Source organism: Tachyglossus aculeatus, chromosome 14 (genome assembly GCF_015852505.1).
Source record: "Tachyglossus aculeatus isolate mTacAcu1 chromosome 14, mTacAcu1.pri, whole genome shotgun sequence".
Classification (NCBI taxonomy): Eukaryota; Metazoa; Chordata; class Mammalia; order Monotremata; family Tachyglossidae; genus Tachyglossus; species Tachyglossus aculeatus.
The window spans coordinates 20,229,270-20,246,584 of record NC_052079.1 but is presented as its reverse complement, the minus strand read 5'-3'; the positions used below and the strand labels follow the sequence as shown (position 1 = coordinate 20,246,584).

The 17,315-nt window shown below is 42.5% G+C and overlaps 1 protein-coding gene and 1 non-coding gene across 3 annotated transcripts in view; one reads left to right on the top strand and one right to left on the bottom strand.

The window, feature by feature from the left end:
- Positions 1 to 17,315, top strand: part of TSPAN8 (tetraspanin 8) — a 219,432-nt gene that overhangs the window by 24,554 nt on the left and 177,563 nt on the right. The window lies entirely within an intron of this gene.
- On the bottom strand, positions 16,651 to 16,787 carry LOC119937355. Its single transcript, XR_005454031.1, has one exon. It is a non-coding gene; the product is annotated as a small nucleolar RNA SNORA7 (small nucleolar RNA).

The following is a 17,315-nucleotide window of genomic DNA, read 5'->3' as shown; positions in this document are numbered from 1 at the left end:
AGAGGAAGAACAGGCATTGAATCCCCATTTTACAGATGAGGAAACTGAGGCAAGGATTAGTTAAGTGACTTGCCTGAGGTCACACAGCAGGCAAGTAGCGAAGCTGGAATTAGACCCCAGATCCTCTGACTCCGAGGCCTGTGTTCTTTCCACTAGGCTATGCTGCTCTTCAAGTCCTGAAGGCTTTTCCTTCAGGGCATGACTCACTGATCACTTCAATTTATAGATGAAACTTCAATACCCTGAACCCTTTTTTTATTCTCCCGAGGATTGGTCCACCGATCCTTGAGAACACAGCTTCCGCTGGCATTTTTCAGAGCTTCCAGGTGGTCTGCCACTTCTCCAAATCCAGAAATCAGAGGGAGGCAATGTTGACTGTCACAGGCGACCTACCAGTCAAGGAGGAATCCAGGAGGGCCGCAGTCATCATCATCAATCGTATTTATTGAGCGCTTACTATGTGCAGAGCACTGTACTAAGTGCTTGGGAAGTACAAATTGGCAACATATAGAGACAGTCCCTACCCACGCAGTCATGTGATCAAGGAGTCACATTTCCTCGTCTCAAACCCCATTCCTGCTCTGAAATACATCTCTGAATTATATGTCCTAAGCACAAAAATGGAATAAGGGAAATCTAACTGAAAAAGTTATGTGGTCCCTTAGAAACTGTAACATCTTTAGAGCTAAGTCAATTAAATTCACTCTTGGGAAACTGGAAGCTATGAAATAATTCCAACCTTCTAATGTGAACAGGATGGTAATCAAATAGTCTATATATATATATATATATCTTTATTTTCTTTTTTTTTACACACAAGCTATTTGGAATCCAAACACAAGAGGCCAGATCAAGCTTGGTTCTCTTCATTAAAGAAAATGCCAAGAATGCTATGGTTTGCAGCTTGTTGGTAACTCAGAAAAACCAATTCCTGTTAGAAATGCCACAGTCCAGCTTTGTGGCTAGGTCTGTAGGGGACCATTTGCTCGTTTGGAGTATCTTTTGTCTTTTGCAAAGCTTTTCTCTGAGAAACACAGGTGAACGCCACAACCCAAGTGGGATGTATTATTTAAAAATGTGGTTGTATTGTGACTAGCTGGCATCATGGGCTACTTTTTTCCACAGACTTATGTGCTATTTGGTAGACTCCATCCCAGAACCAGCTCCGTTCAGTTTGATTGGCAGTGGTTTGACAGGAACACTGATAGACTCTGTGCAAAATAAGGATTATGAATTTCTGAGTTTAGCCTTCTGAATCCTTTTCTACCACCAAAAAAATTTGAAAATCCACCCCCACCAAAAATAAAACCAGCTCAAATCAAAGCTCATGCATCTATCAAGTGGATTAAGTCCTTACTAGTGAAAATTAATTACAAGCACTTAGAGGAAGTGTTACTTTGAGGGCAATCCCATATTTCTTTTCTTTTGATTGAACCAGTTGATTGCTATGAGGTAGTCTAGAGAGAAGAGGAAGAGGAGTTTGATAGACACCTAGGATCAGAGTGTGTTTCAAAAGTAGCTAGGGGCTGGCTATCTTTGAACAAGATAGGAAAAGGTTGAGGATCATGTTTATATAAGATCCCTTATACTATCTTTTTATGGTATTGGTTAAGTGCTTACTGTGTCAAGTACTGTTTTGTGCTCTGGGGTAAATACAAGCTAATCAAGCCAGATACAGTCCCTGTCCCACATGGAACTCACAAGCCAAGTAGGAGGAAGTACAGGTATTGAATCCCCATTTTGCATTTGAGGGAACTGAAGCATGGAAAAGTTAAGTGACTTGTCCAAGTTCACAAGGAGGCAGGATTAGAACCCAGGTCTTCTGACTCCCAGGGTTGTGCTTTATCCGTTATGTCCCATTGCTTCCTGGGAAGAAACTTAAATTGTGGCTTAGGTGATGGATGGACTATCCACCCAGAAAATTGAAACTATCAGGTGTGATCTCCCTAAAATATCTCTTGCTCCTCTCCAGTCCCTCCCTCCCTCCTGTCCCTTCTTCAACTCTCCCAACTTTCCCAACAGTATCTCTAGAGGAGATCTTCTTTAAAAAACCACCCCCTCCATTTGTGCATCCAACCCCATCCCTTCACACCTTATCAAAGCACTTCCCCCTCCCTTCTTTCCTCACTGACTGCCATCTTCAACTGTTGACTTGCCATTGGCTTCTACCCCACTGCTTTCAAACATACTCATGTCTCCTCTGTCCTAAAAAAAAAACGCTCCCTTGATCCCACAGCTCCCTTCAGTTATCACCCCTTCTCCCTCCTACCATTACTCTCCAAACACCTTGAGCAAGTTGTCTACACCTGCTATTTCAAGTTCCCCTCCTCAGATTCTCTCCTTGATCCCTCCAATCTGGCTTCCGTCCCCTTCACTCAACTGAAACCACTTTCTCAAGGGTTACAAATGATCTCCTTCTTGCCAAATCCAATGATATGATGATGGTATTTGTTAAGCACTTACTACATGCCAGGCAGTATACTGAGCGGTGGGGTGGATACAAGCAAATCGGGTTGGACGCAGTCCCTGCCGTATGTTGGGCTCACAGTCTCAATCCCCATTTTACAGATGAGGTAGCTGAGGCACAGAGATGTGAAGTGACTTGCCCAAGGTCTCACAGCAGATAAGTGATGGAGCCAGGATTAGAACCCATGATCTTCTGACTTTCAGTCCCATGGTCTATCCACTATGCCATGCTGCTTCTCTATGCTTCTCCTTATCTTCCCACCCATCTTCCCACCCAAACCCTGCCCTCCCTCTGACTTTCCCATCCTTCCTCTCTCCCCATCTCCATATTTATTCTGTATTCAAACCTGTTGATTCTTCCTCCAAAACACTTCCAGAATCTGCCTCTTCCTCTCCATCCGCACTTGACATAGTAGCCAAGCTAGGGTATTACAACATCCTCACTGAACTCCCTGCCTCCAGACTCTTCCCTCCAATCCATACTTCCCTTTGCTTCTTAAATCATTTTTTCGAAATTGTCACTCTGTACACCTTCTCCCACTCTTAAACCTCAAATGTTTGCCCATTCTGCTCCACATCCAGTAGAAATTCCTGACCATTGGCTTTAAGGCACTCAACCCCTCTCTTTTTCCACTACATCAATCAATCAGTCTGTGGTATTTATTGAACACATGGTGTGTCGAACACTACATAAAGTACAATGTAATATAATTTGTAGACATGATCGCCACATCTGAGGCTTCATTCTTCTCAGGATAAACTGCTCAGGATGCCTTGTTCTTGTGTCTTCCACTGCCATTCTGCCCCCTGCTCTCATTCACTCATTGTCATATTTATCGAGCACTCTACTAAGCGCTTGGGAGAGTGCAATATAAAAATAGACACATTCCTGCCCACAACAGACTTAGAGGCTACAGGGAGACAGATATTAATATAAATAAATCAATTACAGCTCTGTACATAAGTTCTGTGGGGCCTGGAAGGGGGACGAACAAAGGGAACAATTCGGGACGACAGAGAAAGGAGAGGGGGGAGAGAAAAGGGGGGCTTAGTCAGGGAAGGCTTCCTGGAGGAGATGTGCCTTCAATAAGGCTTCGAAGTCACCACTCCCCGCCACACTGCTTAGTTTCCTCCCCCCTCATACCCGATAGACTGCTTTTCTTTCCATCTTCAAAGCCCTTCTGAAATCACATCTCCTCCAGGAGGCCTCCTCTGATTAATTTCCAATATCCTCATTTTATATTCCTCCAATTGCCCCTTCAGCACTTCTGCATCACTAAAGCATTTAAGAGCTCCAAACCTCCCAGCTCCCAGCACTTATGGGCATATCTTACACTCTTTATCACTTCCTCCTATCTATAATAAACATTTTGTGGAGAGGGATAACGTCTACTAAGTCTACCGAACTCTTCCAAGTGTTTAATACAGTGCACTGCATAAGAGTAGGCACTCATTAAACACTATAGATCGATTGAGTGATAATGTGAAGTTAGAATGAGTAAAATGAATAAGGTGAGCACAATTTTTTCTTCAAAATTTAAAGAAATGAAATGTTATAAAAATCCCAGGCACAGGAATTTCTAGCATGCTTACTGTTTAAATGTCTGCAAAGAGATTAGTGAAGGAATATGTACACTTGAATGTGTATATCTAAAGTCTATTTACATTTATTTAAATTTTCTAAAGGGTAAATTATTGAAATTTAGTTTGAAGTACCCGGACGACTCTGGCAACGGTTCAGTAAAAAGTTTGTGGAATTTCTTAAGTAGAAAATTTATATTGAAAATAAAGAGAAACACACTAGTTTTGAGTTATTCATAAAGTACTTGGTTCTTTTTTTCTTTTATACTAACGTTGTTAAAATCCCACCTGGTGTTTGTGAAGTCGTTTAGTATCCCCTTCTGGGCCAGGAAGACATTGCTTTGCATGCCTGTGGATTCCCAACATGATTTTAAAAACATCTAATAGATCGGTACTAACTGTAGCAGACTACAGATCACGTTTTCATTTCAATGCCTTCAGAAATGGAGACCGTGTCATGGGGTCACAAAAGATCCATCACTTTCACACCGTGTGACATTTTTGGGATGACAGCAAATGATTTGTGTTTCCAAATGCTGCTTAGAGTTCAATGTTATGTTATGTTATGTTAAAGGGTACTTATGAATTTGGATTTAGCTGATCGCCCTTGGTTTTTCCATGGCATTCATTTTAGGACCTGTTAAGCAGTCTTGGAGGGATGGGAGTTGCAGTGAACCGGTGATTTACCCATTTCTCTTTTCTGACATCTACCTGCTAATCATGATCCTTTGCTTCACTTTCCCTTAATGTGCGCTCTACTCAGATTTGTTTTTCTTGGATCCATTTTTATACAGTGCTCTTTATATCTTTAGTTAAATCGGCTTGGCTTTTTAGTTATGCATTGAAGTCTTTTGATTTGGTTGTAGTCCGTCCGCGTAGCTTTAGATTGTTTCAGTTTGGTGCCTCTGTCTCTGTCTCTGTCTCTCTCTCTCTCTGTCTCTCCCTCTCTCCTGTTTGTCACATATGTCACTCAATTAGATTTCCACATCACAATCTAGGCTTCTATAGGACTTTCCTATGTTCAGAACATGAAAGATCAAAGGATTGTTGGTACTTTTTTATGATGTTTGTTAAGTCCTCACTATGTCCTTTCCTCCTCATATCAGGCAGATAATTACTCTCCCCCACTTCAAAGCCTTTTTGAAGGCACATCTCCTCCAAGAAGCCTCCCCTGAGCCCTCCTCTACTCTTCTCCCATTCCCTTTTACTTGCTCCTTCATTCATCCTCCCTCCCATCCCTACAGCATATACATATATATCTGTAATTTATTTATTTATATTAGTGTCTGCCTCCCCCTCTAAACTTAGCTCCTCTTGAGTGGGAACGTGTCTGTTATTGGATTGTACTCTCCCAGGCACTTAATACAGTGCTTTGCACACAGTAAGCACTCAATAAACACAGTTGAATGAATGAATATGTACTAAGAGCTGGGGTAAATCCAAGTTAATCAGGTTGGAAACAGTCCCTGTCCCACAAAGGGCTCACAGTCTTAATCCCCATTTTACAGATGAGGTGAATGAGAAGTCAAGTGACTTGGTCAAGGTCACAAAGCAGACAAGTGGCGGTGTGGGGATTTGAACCCAGGTCCTTCTGACTTCCAGGATCACGCTCTATCCACTAGGCCATGATTTTTTTTCTTTTTTGCTTTTCTCCAAGTAGTCATTCAATCTCCTAGTCATTTTCCTTGATCCAGTCACCATAGCACTGACTAGCCATGACTAATGGTATTCAATTGAGATAGAATTTATTGAGAGCTTACTGAGTATACAACACCATGCTAAGCACTTGGAAGAGTAGAATAGAGTTAGCACACAGGAACCCCAACCCCAAGGACCCCAATCTACTACAAGAGACAGACACTCATTAGAGGTAGGGAGAAGTAACAGAGTTTAAAGATAGGAGCATCAGTGCTATTGGGGGAAAAGGAAAGGTGAAAACTCAAGTGCATAGGTAATACAGAACCTTTAAAGTGGGAGTAGGGGGAAAATAGAGTGAAACACTTAGAGATTTGACAGAGAAGAACTCCTGGAGGAGATGTGACTTAGAAGGGCTTTGAAGATGGGCTGCCAGAAATAGAAGGGGAGGGAATTCCATTCGGAAACTCCTCCACACCTGATTCAAAGCACTCAATCAGCATTTTACCCCTTCTTTATCCTTGCTCTTCTCCCACCACACACTTTGCTCCTTTTATACCAGCCTACTCACCATTCCTTGCTCTCCTTCCCCCCCCGCCTCCCCCTAAACGCTTTAGTCCCCCCCTCATCCTCACCCCCACCTCCATAAATTTAGGTACAAAACCTTATATTTAGTCACTTCCCCTAACTACAATTTTTTTAAATGTCTGTCTCTCTCATTAGAGTGCAAGCTTCCTGTGGGCTCTGCACACAGTAAGTGCTCAATAAATACCACTGGTTGATTGATTGGCCTGAGAAAGAGGTCGATGGTAAGAGGATGAACACAAAGCATAGTAAGGTGGTGTTAGAAGAGCAAAATGTGCAGGCTGTTAGTTTCTTTGTTTTATTCAATTTAACCACATACTATGTGTCTAACTTCTTTGAGCAGAAATGCCCTGGGTACGTTACTCCCCTCCTCAAAAATCTCCAGTGGCTACCAATCAACCTACGCATCAGGCAAAAACTCCTCACCCTCGGCTTCAAGGCTGTCCATCACCTCGCCCCCTCCTACCTCACCTCCCTTCTCTCCTTCTACAGCCCAGCCCAGACCCTCCACTCCTCTGCCACTAATCTCCTCACTGTGCCTCATTCTCGCCTGTCCCACCGTCGACCCCCAGCCCACGTCATCCCGCTGGCCCAGAATGCCTTCCCTCCACACATCTGCCAAGCTAGCTCTCTTCCTCCCTTCAAAGCCCTACTGAGAGCTCACCTCTTCCAGGAGGCCTTCCCAGACTGAGCCCCCTCCTTCCTTTCCCCCTCCCAACAGCACCTGTATGTATGTATATATGTTTGTACGTATTTATTACTCTATTTTATTTGTACATATTTATTCTATTTTATGTTGTTAATATGTTTTGTTGTCTGTCTCCCCCTTCTAGACTGAGAGCCCGCTGTTGGGTAGGGACCGTCTGTATATGTTGCCAACTTGTACTTCCCAAGCGCTTAGTACAGTGCTGTGCACACAGTAAGCGCTCAGTAAATACGATTGAATGAATGAATCCCCATTTTACAGATGAGGGAACTGAGGCCCAGAGAAGTGAAGTGACTTGCCCAAAGTCACACAGCTGACAATTGGTGGAGGCGGGACTTGAACCCATGACCTCTGACTCTAAAGCCCGTGCTTTTTCCACTGAGCCATGTAATGTCTAACTCCCCTCCTAGGCTGTAAACTCCTTGCGAACAGGGAATGTCACTACCAACCCTGTTGTATTGTTCTCTCTCAGCATTTAGGACAGTGCTCAGCACACAGTAAGTGCTCAGTAAGTACTATTGATATCTGGTTGCATTCAGGTTATCTTTCATTTGTGGGTGGAATATAGTCTTAGTGATCATGAGAATCTTTGTCCACAGTCATTACTGCTTAGTTGCTCAGTCTGTTATGGATAAATGACTTTTTCTATGATTGTCCCTGTCACCAACCCAAGCATTGAAATTTCCCCCGCATAGGTTTCTTTAATGACAAGTAAATAACTCTGTGATGGTTGACCCTGGCAGCATTTTTCCATCACTGGTAATGCTGTTCTGAGATTCCTTATAATTCTAGTAGACGAAGATTGACATTTTTGTGCAGTACTATCTTTTGGAGGAACATCTGTTCCGTATATGGTTAGGATGAAAGGTTCTTTTTTTAATGGTATTTGCTAAGTGCAAACTATACTAAGCACTGGGGTAGATACAGAGTTAATCAGTTTGGATGCAGTCCGTGTCCCACATGGGCTCACGGTTTTAATCGCTATATTACAGATGAGATAAATGAAGCACAGAGAAGTTAAGTGATTTGCCCAAGGTCACACAGCAGACAATCGTCGAAGCTGGGATTACAGCCCAGGTCCTTCTAACTCCCTGGACTGTGCTCTATCCACTATGTAATGCTGCTTCCCCAGTAAGTGCTTAATACATTTTATTATTATTATTATTATTGTCTAAAAAAAAGGTTCTTTAGTGTTATTAGATTTTTCAATTTTTCACTTCAGGTTGGAGCTGAGGAATTTCCTGGGTGACATATTGTAGAGAAAAGTGGGCAGGTATTCTTCTTCATTGGAAATTTTAGCAGACTTTCGATCAGATCCAATCAATCCAACACTCAGTGGTACTCATGGAGTGTTTTATTGTTTGCAGAGCATTGTACATATGCGCTTGGGAAAGTGCAATACAACAGAGGTGGTAGACCCAATCCCTGCCCACAAGGAACTTGCAATCTACAGTGTTTTGACCATTTCCTTTCACTACTCTGACTGAATCACTGATTTGTTGGAAATTTGGGGAGTGAAATCATTTCACAGCAAGTCACTGAACTTTCTACATTATATAGATAATCATCTATGGTAGTGGAAAGTAGTGAAGGAAATTATTGAAGTATTGCAACAGTCTCTATAGATTTCTCTGTCATTATTTTATAACAGGAAAGATTCAGGAGGAGAACAGGGAGTTACATAAATACCTCTACAATGAATCTGTCGATATTTTTAAAAGATACTATTACATGGCTTGGGACTCTGGCAGCTACAAAATGCCTTTGGTTGCCAATAGAAGATTATTAAGATTACATAAAAACACACAGACACAGGGAAAACAAACTCTTGTTCATTCAGATACCACTAAAATGGAATTTGAGATCATTTATATATCTCCCTATACACCTCTATTGCTGCCAAAGGAATAATATAGGGTTGTGGTCTAAATTAAGAAACTTCTGATCTTCAGTTGGGTTTACAAAGCCTCAATTAGCCTTCCTTAGGCAAGAAAATATGCAGAGGCAGCAAGATCTGGGTGGGGATGAAACAAAGAACACTTTCTGTGATCCCATCTCTGCTCCAGACAGATTCAAAGAAACTGCCAGGAAAAGAAACAAATCAAGAAAGACACCTGTGCAAACAGGCAAGCCTCCTAAAGATGATTAGTGAAACTGAGATGAAATATTAACCAAATCGGCTCAACAAGAAAGACTCACCTACGTTATACAGGAAAAGAAATATGAAGGCAGGCAGCTTTGTTTGCCAGCAAAGGAAGCCTTTACTCAGTCTCACTATCAGTCAATCAGTCAGTCAATCAGTGGCATAGACTAAAGGCCCAGTGAATTTGTGAAAACGCCGGAGTCCGTATTGGGCATGATGTCACTACATCATGAAGTGTATGATGTCATAGAGCAGTGACAGCAGAATGAGAAAGGAGGGAGAGAGATAGAGACTGAAAGAGGGTGAGTAATAATAATAATAATGATAATTGTGGTATTTGTGAAGCACTTACTATGTGCCAGGCACTGTTCTAAATGTTAGGGTGGATACAAACTAATTGGGTTGGATATAGTCCCTGTCCCACATGAGGCTCACAGTCTTAATCCCCATTTTACAGATGAGGTAACTGAGGCCCAGAGAAGTGAAGTGACTTATACAAGGTGACACAGCTGTCATGTGGCTGAGGCGGGATTAGAACCCAGATCCTTCTGACTCCCAAGCCTGTGCTCTATCCACTATGCCTTGGATAGGAGCAGCCAATGTGAGAGCATGCTTGTCTCTTTTCCCCAAGTATGCCATTCCTTCCTCATCCCATCACCTGAACCTATCCATCCACCCTCTCCTTCCCATCCAACCCTATTAGCTTGTACCCATCCCAGCACTTAGAACAGTGCCTGACACATAGTCAGTGCTTTCCCTGCCCCCATCTTCTCACCGAAGCAGGGGCTACTCTCTCTGCCAATCACGTCCTGGAGTTGTCCCTGTCAACAAGCCAGAGCTGGAGGAAGGAGAGAGAGGGAATATTCCTCAGCACAGGCAGAAACTGAGGAGGAAACCCACGTCATCCTAAAATTTCCCCTGTTCCTCTCCAGTCCCTTCCTCCTCCTTACTCTTAATAATAGTAACAGTAATAATAATGGCATTTATTAAGCGCTTACTGTGTGCAAAGCACTGTTCTAAGCGCTGGGGAGGTTACAAGGCAATCAGGTTGTCCCACAGGGGGCTCACAGTCTTCATCCCCATTTTACGGATGAGGGAACTGAGGCCCAGAGAAGTGAAGTGACTTGCTCAAAGTCACACAGCTGACAATTGGCAGAGCCGGGATTTGAACCCATGACCTCTGACTCCAAAGCCCGTGCTCTTTCCACTGAGCCATGCTGCTTCTCTTCTTTGACTGCCCTTCCTTTACCAGCAGTATTTCAATCAATTAATCAATCCTATTTATTGAACACTTGCTGTGTGCAGAGCACGGTAGTAAGTGCTTTGGAAAATATAACAGACTGGGTAGACACATTCCCTGCCCACAGCGAGCTTCAGTCTCAAAAGGAGATCTATCTCCTCTCTAAATTTACCCTCTCTACCTGTGCCTCTGATCCCAAACCTTCTGCACCTTCTCAAAACACTCCCCACTCCTCGAGAACCTCCAGTGGTAACTCATCTATCTGCTCCTGGAAAAGAAACCCTTTGCCATCTGCTTTAAAGCATTCAATAATCTCACCTCCTTTTACCTTCCGTCACTGATTCCCTACTTCAATCCGGACCACACGTTTCACTCCTCTAACACCAATGTACTCACTGTGCCTCAATCTCATCTGTCTCACCACCAAACCCTTGCCAGTGTTCTCACTCTGGCTTGGAACTCCCTCCCGCCTTCATATACGTCACACGACCATTCTCCCCATATTCAAAGCCTTAATAAAAACACATCTCTTCCAAGAGGTCTTCCCCAGCTAACCCGTCATTTTCCCCTACTCGCTTTCCCTTCTTGTATCACCCTTGCAGTTGGATCTGTACCCTTTAAGCACTAGCTATTCACCCCATCCTCAGCTCCACAACACTTATGTACGTTGTAGTAATTTATTCATTCAATTGTATTTATTGAGTGCTTACTGTGGGCAGAGCGCTGTACTAAGCACTTGGAAAGTACAATTCGGGCAACAGATAGAGACAATCCCTACCCCACAACGGGCTCACAGTCTAGAAGGGGGAAACAGGCACCACGACAAGTAGATGGGCATCAGTAGCATCATTATAGATAAATAGAATTGTCGATATATACACATATTTAATAAAGTAGAGTAATAAATATGTACAAATATACACAAGTGCTGTGGGGCGGGGAAGGGGGTAGAGCAGAGCGAGGGAGTAGGGGTGATGGGGAGGAGGAGCAGAGGAAAAGGGGGGCTCAGGCTGGGAAGGCCTCCTGGAAGAGGTGAGCTCTCAGAAGGGCTTTGAAGGGAGGAAGAGAGCTAGTTTGACAGATGTGAGGAGGGAGGGCATTCCAGATCAGAGATAGGACGTGGGCCAGGGGTCGATGGCGGGACAGGCGAGAACAAGGCCAATGAAGACGTTAGCGGCAGAGGAGCAGAGTGTACGGCCTGGGCTGAAGAAGGAGAGATGGGAGGTGAGGTAGGAGGGGGCGAGGTGATGGAGAGCTTTGAAGCCAAACCACTTTATTTTACTGTTTGCCTTCCCCTCTAGACTGTATGCTCCTTGTGGACAGGAACCATGTCTACCAATGATGTTATATTTTACTCTCCCAAGTGCTTAATTCCATGCTCTGCACACAGCAAGCACTCAGTAAATACCATTGATTGATTGAAACAATCATCCGGCTGCGCTTGAGGGCAGCTTTGTGGGGGACAGGGGCTACAGTAGAAGTGAATACTTGGTCAGCTTGGGATGCTCACTGTGTAGTATTTGGGGTCCCTGGGCCCCCAGCCCTGTAAACCCTTTGAGGGATTGCCACAGTCAAAGGATGGGTGGTAGAGGAAGAGCCAACAATTAGTGTTGGATTTTCTTCATCAATATTGCCTGCCTCTATTATAAATCTTCAGTGGACTTATGCTGTTAGGCACTTAATAAGTGTTACTTGACATTGATAATAATTATGGCTATGCTGACTATTGGATAGTGACCTTATCCTGCTGAATTCCATTCTAAATCCTGATATTACATAGTGACCAGCATGGCCTAGTAGAAAGAACAGGAATCTGGGATTTAGAGGACCTGGGTTCTAATTCCAGCTCTGCCATGTGGGAACTTCTCTATGCCTCATTGAACTCACTTGTAAAATAAGGATTAAATCCTACTCCCTTCTACTTGGGATGGGGATTGTGTCAACCTGATGAATTTCTATCTACTCCAGAGCTTAGAACAGTGTTTGGTGCATAGTAAGCACTTAACAAGTACCATAATTATTAGTTGCTTGCATGATGCATAGGCAGAGAAGGAAAAGTATGAGTTATGGGATTAGATTGATGTGAGACAGATATATTATTATTATTATGTCTATTAGCTATTTGTGGTTTAAACTTCACCACCACAAAACTAGGGCTATGGATTGTGGCTAGAGAAGTGAATATGAAACTTATCCAAGTGATTTGTGATTTGGGCAACTCAAAAGACAATGGAATGTAGCTGTTCACAAGGCAAGTGGGGCATTTTAGGATTATGGCCGAACACATGTTGTTTAAAAACTGTAGCCTCCAGCTATTATTTAGTAAAGTCCATTCTTCATCCCATTTTTTCATCTTTGCCTTTTTTGTCTTTTTGTCTTGGCTCCTCTAGTTTGGTGCACGTCCCTTGAAATTATCTCTAAGCTGTAGCAATTTCAGTACACAATAGGTTGACTCATAAACAATGAGGGACAGAGTTAAATGTAGTGGCTACGGCCCTTTAGATAATGTTTACTGGGCAAAGGACCAACAAGCTATATTAGGAGCAACAATGGTTCCTTAATTTTTGACTATTTTATAGTGAAGGGCCCCTTTACACAGACATACCAACTCTGCTACGGAACAATTTTAAACATATTTGGTCTTGTAACAAAATTAAGCCCATTATGTATTTTTTTTTTTTTTTTACATCTTTTAGTCAAAAAGCTTAAAGAAACACTCGATCTGGAGACAGGATTCTTGCATTCTCGTCTCAGTTCTGTCATCATATAACCAGAGACTAGTCACTTAACTGTACTTTGATACAATTCCCTATCCATTCATTCATTCAGTCATATTTATTGAGCGCTTACGTGTGCAGAGCACTGTGTTAAGCGCTTGGGAAGTACGAAATGGAGATAAAAATACCATCCCCTTCCTACTTACTGGAGATACAAAAATGAGATAATGGATGTGATTGTGCTTCGAGTTGATAAGAAAGATGTTATTATTATTATCAAATGCCGTCGAGTTGTTTCCGATTCACAGCAACTCTATGGATATAGTTTCTCGAGAACGTCATATCTTTTTCCATAATCTATAGCCTTGCTAAAGGTTCTCTGTTACCATTGTTATGGTTTCTATCCATCTAGCTTCTGGTCTGCCTCTTTCACATTTTCCCTGGACTTTTCCTAGCACTGGTGTCTTCTCCAGAGAATTAGCCCTCCTGATGATGTGTCCAAAATATGCTAATCTAAGTCGAGTCGTTTGGCCTTCCAAAGACACATTGGCTTAATTTGCTCCAAAACCAACAGTCTTCTCCAGCACCACATTTCAAAAGAAATGATGCTCTTTCTATCCTGTTTTTTTACTATCCAGCTTTCAGATCCGCACGTTGTTACTGGAAACACCATAGACTTGACAATTTGTATTTTTGCGGTAGTTTTTACATCAGCACACTTCATGATTTTTTCCAGGCTCTTCGTAGCAAGTCTTCCTAACATTAATCTTCAGTAGATGGAAAGAAGGTTGAATTAGCTGGCAATTTTTCTCTACTGGGAACAGTAAAGGAAGATAAGCAGTAATATAGTTATCTTTAATATTTTCAGTAATTTTCCATTTGTTTTCATCCTTTAGAATTTCTGGGTCATGTTCTTTTCCCCAAAATATTTTCTGCCAATAATAATTGGAAGAGAGATATATGAAAATTTAATGTTTTATATTGAATTAAATATGATCTCTGACCTTGATAAATTGCTGTTTACAGAATCCCTGAATATCGTAGCTCCAACATCTTAGCAACATTCACAAAGCATCTGAGTACTATTATTATAGTATTAATCATGTTGCATTCAACTGTGTCCAAAAACGTGGCTTTTATTCTTACCGTATTCTCCGAAGCACATAGTAAAGAACATTCAGTCAATACTACTGAATAAATAAATTTGACATCTTTTCTGATTTTGGAAGTTTCCATTTATCCCCATTTTAGAAAAAATATTCTGAAAATAATTTTTAAATTTTTGGGTAGAAGATCAGTTGACTCTCCCTACTTCAGTAAATGAATTGGGCCTTGAGAAAATATTGTTTCATGCTTAAAACTACTTCAGTGCTGTGGACTATCTGCACAAAATAAGCACCCGATAAATACCATTGATTTAAAAAGGCAGCTTGGCCTGTGGCATGTTTCTAATGCCCATTAAGCCAATCAAAATACTTACTACAAGAGATTTAATAGACATGATCCCTCAGTCTTCTTCCTCAATAATCAGTTAATGAATCACACTTAGGCAGAACACTGTACTACTAAGGGTGCTAAAATCTGCCCTTTCCTCTCCATTCAAACTGCTACCACGTTAATACAAACACTCATCCCATCCCCCCCCCACCCGGATTACTGCATTAGCCGCCTTGCTGGCCTCCCGCCTCTCCCCCCACTCCAGTCCAAACTTCACTCCGCTGCCTAGATAATTTTTGTACAAAAAAGTTCAGGATGTGTTTCCTGACTCCTCAAGAAACTCTAGTGGTTGCCCACCCACCTCCGCATCAAACAAAAACTCCTCAACGTTGGTTTTATAGCATTCAGTCAATCACCTTGCCCATTCCTACCTAATCTCGCTACTCTCCTACTATGCCAGCACACTTCTCTAAATGCCATCATTATTAATGCTAACCTTCTCACCATACTTCGATCTCACCTATGTCGCCACCGACCACTCGCCCATGTCCAGCCTCTGGCCTGGAATGCCCTCCCTCCTCAAATCCGACAGACAATTACTCTTCCCCTCTTCAAACCGTATTGAAAGCACATCTGTTCCAAGAGGCCCACTCCCTTCTGCATCACCCTGACTTGCTCCCTTTGTTCATCCCCCACCTCCCAGCCCCACAGCACTTATGTACGTATCTGTAATTTCTTTGATAATGTATTTGTTAAGCACTTACTATGTGCCAAGCACTGTTCTAAGTGCTGGGGGGGATATAAGGTAATTGGGTTGTCCTACGTGGGGCTCACAGTCTTAATCCCCATTTTACAGTTGAGATAACTGAGGTACAGAGAAGTTAAGTGGCCTGCCCAAAGTCACACAGCTGACAAGTGGCAGAGCCGGGATTAGAACCCATGACCTCTGACTCCCAAGCCTGGGCTCTTTCCACTGAACCAAGCTGCTTCTCTATATTGTCTGCCTCCCCCTCTCTAGACTGTAAGCTCGTTATGGACAGGGAATGTGTCTGTTTATTATTGCATTGTACTCTCCCAAGTGCTTTGTACAGTGCTCTGCACTAAGGAAGTGCTCAATAAATACGATTGACTAAATGAATGAATGCTTGGGAGAGTACAGAGTTTGTAGAAAAGTTCCCTGCCCACAGTGAGCTTTGAGTCTACATAGGGAGACAGACATTAATATAAATAAATTACAGAGAAGTACGTAAGTGCTGCGGGGCTGAGGGAAGGGTGAATAATAGAAGCAAATCCAAGTGCAAGTGATGCAGAAGTGAGTGGGGAAAAGAGGAAATGAGGGCTTATTCAGGGAAGGCCTCTTGAAGGAGAGGTTTTGAGGCGGGAAGAATGGTCTGTCAGATATGAAGAAGAGGGGAGTTCTGGAGGCAGGACGTAAATGAGAGATTGGCAGCTTTAAAGATGAGGACAAAGTGCAGTGAGTAGGTTGGTGTTAGAAGAGTCAAGTGTGCAGGCTAAGTTGCAGTAAGAGAGCAGAGAGGTAAGGTAGGAGGGGGCAACGTGACCTAATGAGTGCTTAAAGCCAATGGTAAGGCATTTCCATTTAATGCAGAGGTAGATAGGCAACCACTGGAGTTTCTTGAAGATTGGCTCAAAACAAGAGCATACAAAAACTCAATATTCTTTAAGGTCCTTCCATTAAATTACCTTTTGTCTTCATCTTGTCCAGAAAGTATGATATAAAAGAGGGAGAAAAATATAGTCATGTTTTTAGTTTGATCCCTGAGAAGACACTGAAGATAGAGCAGAGAGATGAGCAACAGTTTTAGCCCGGAGGAAACTGACTTCATTTTTTAATTATCTGAAGAAGAAGATGCTCTTTCGGACTGTAGCTGCATCTGGCTCACCCTCACCTTGACTTGTCTTAGGCTGTTGAGTCACCTCTGACCCATAGCAAAGCCATGGACACATCTCTCCCAGAACGTCCCACCTCCATCTGCAATCGTTCTGGTAGGGTGTCCATAGAGTTTTCCTGGTAAAAATACAGAAGCGGTTTTTCCATCGCCTCTTTCCACGCAGTAAACTTGAGTCTCCGCCCTCAACTCTCTCCATTGCTACTGCTGCCCAGCACAGGTGATTTTTGACTTGTAGCAGATGGCCTTCCACCCACTAGCCACTGTCCAAACTAGGAATGGAATGGGTAGGCCTCTGCTTGACTCTCCCTCTCATCGTCAAGACTGGTAGACTACTGGAAACTCTCAGGTGCGACCCTGAGAGGTGTACCTCACCTTTAGAGTTCTTTTAAACTCAATTCATTCTTCGCAAAACTGAATTACAATGAGAGGGAACTCCTAAATGTCACTGAGCTAAAGCCTAATTAAAATGTCTGTCATTTTTCTAACATAACTAGTATAAACTTTCTAATATAGCGTAGCGCACATTTTCAAGATAACATGTGTTCATCTGTATTTTGTTTGTCCGTTAAGGGATAACAACCAGTTAGTCATTTAGAGACAAAAGAGAAATAACTGAATAGTAATCGTATTAGTAATAGCATGCCAATCATGTTGTTCATCTCCAAGGCATTTTGTACCCCTGGGTTAAGTAATGAATATTAACAGTTGAGCAAGGTTTTCCTTAGTTTTCCACAAGGTTATCCAAAGTGTGAGGAGTTTTCAAAACACCGTTTAAAATATCAGCCAGGCTGGGTTTAGGCTGTTAGATCAAGACAACACCACACGGAATCTATCTTCTGTCATGATTACAGGTGAACTTTGTAACATCTATAAATCTGAGACTCTGAAAATC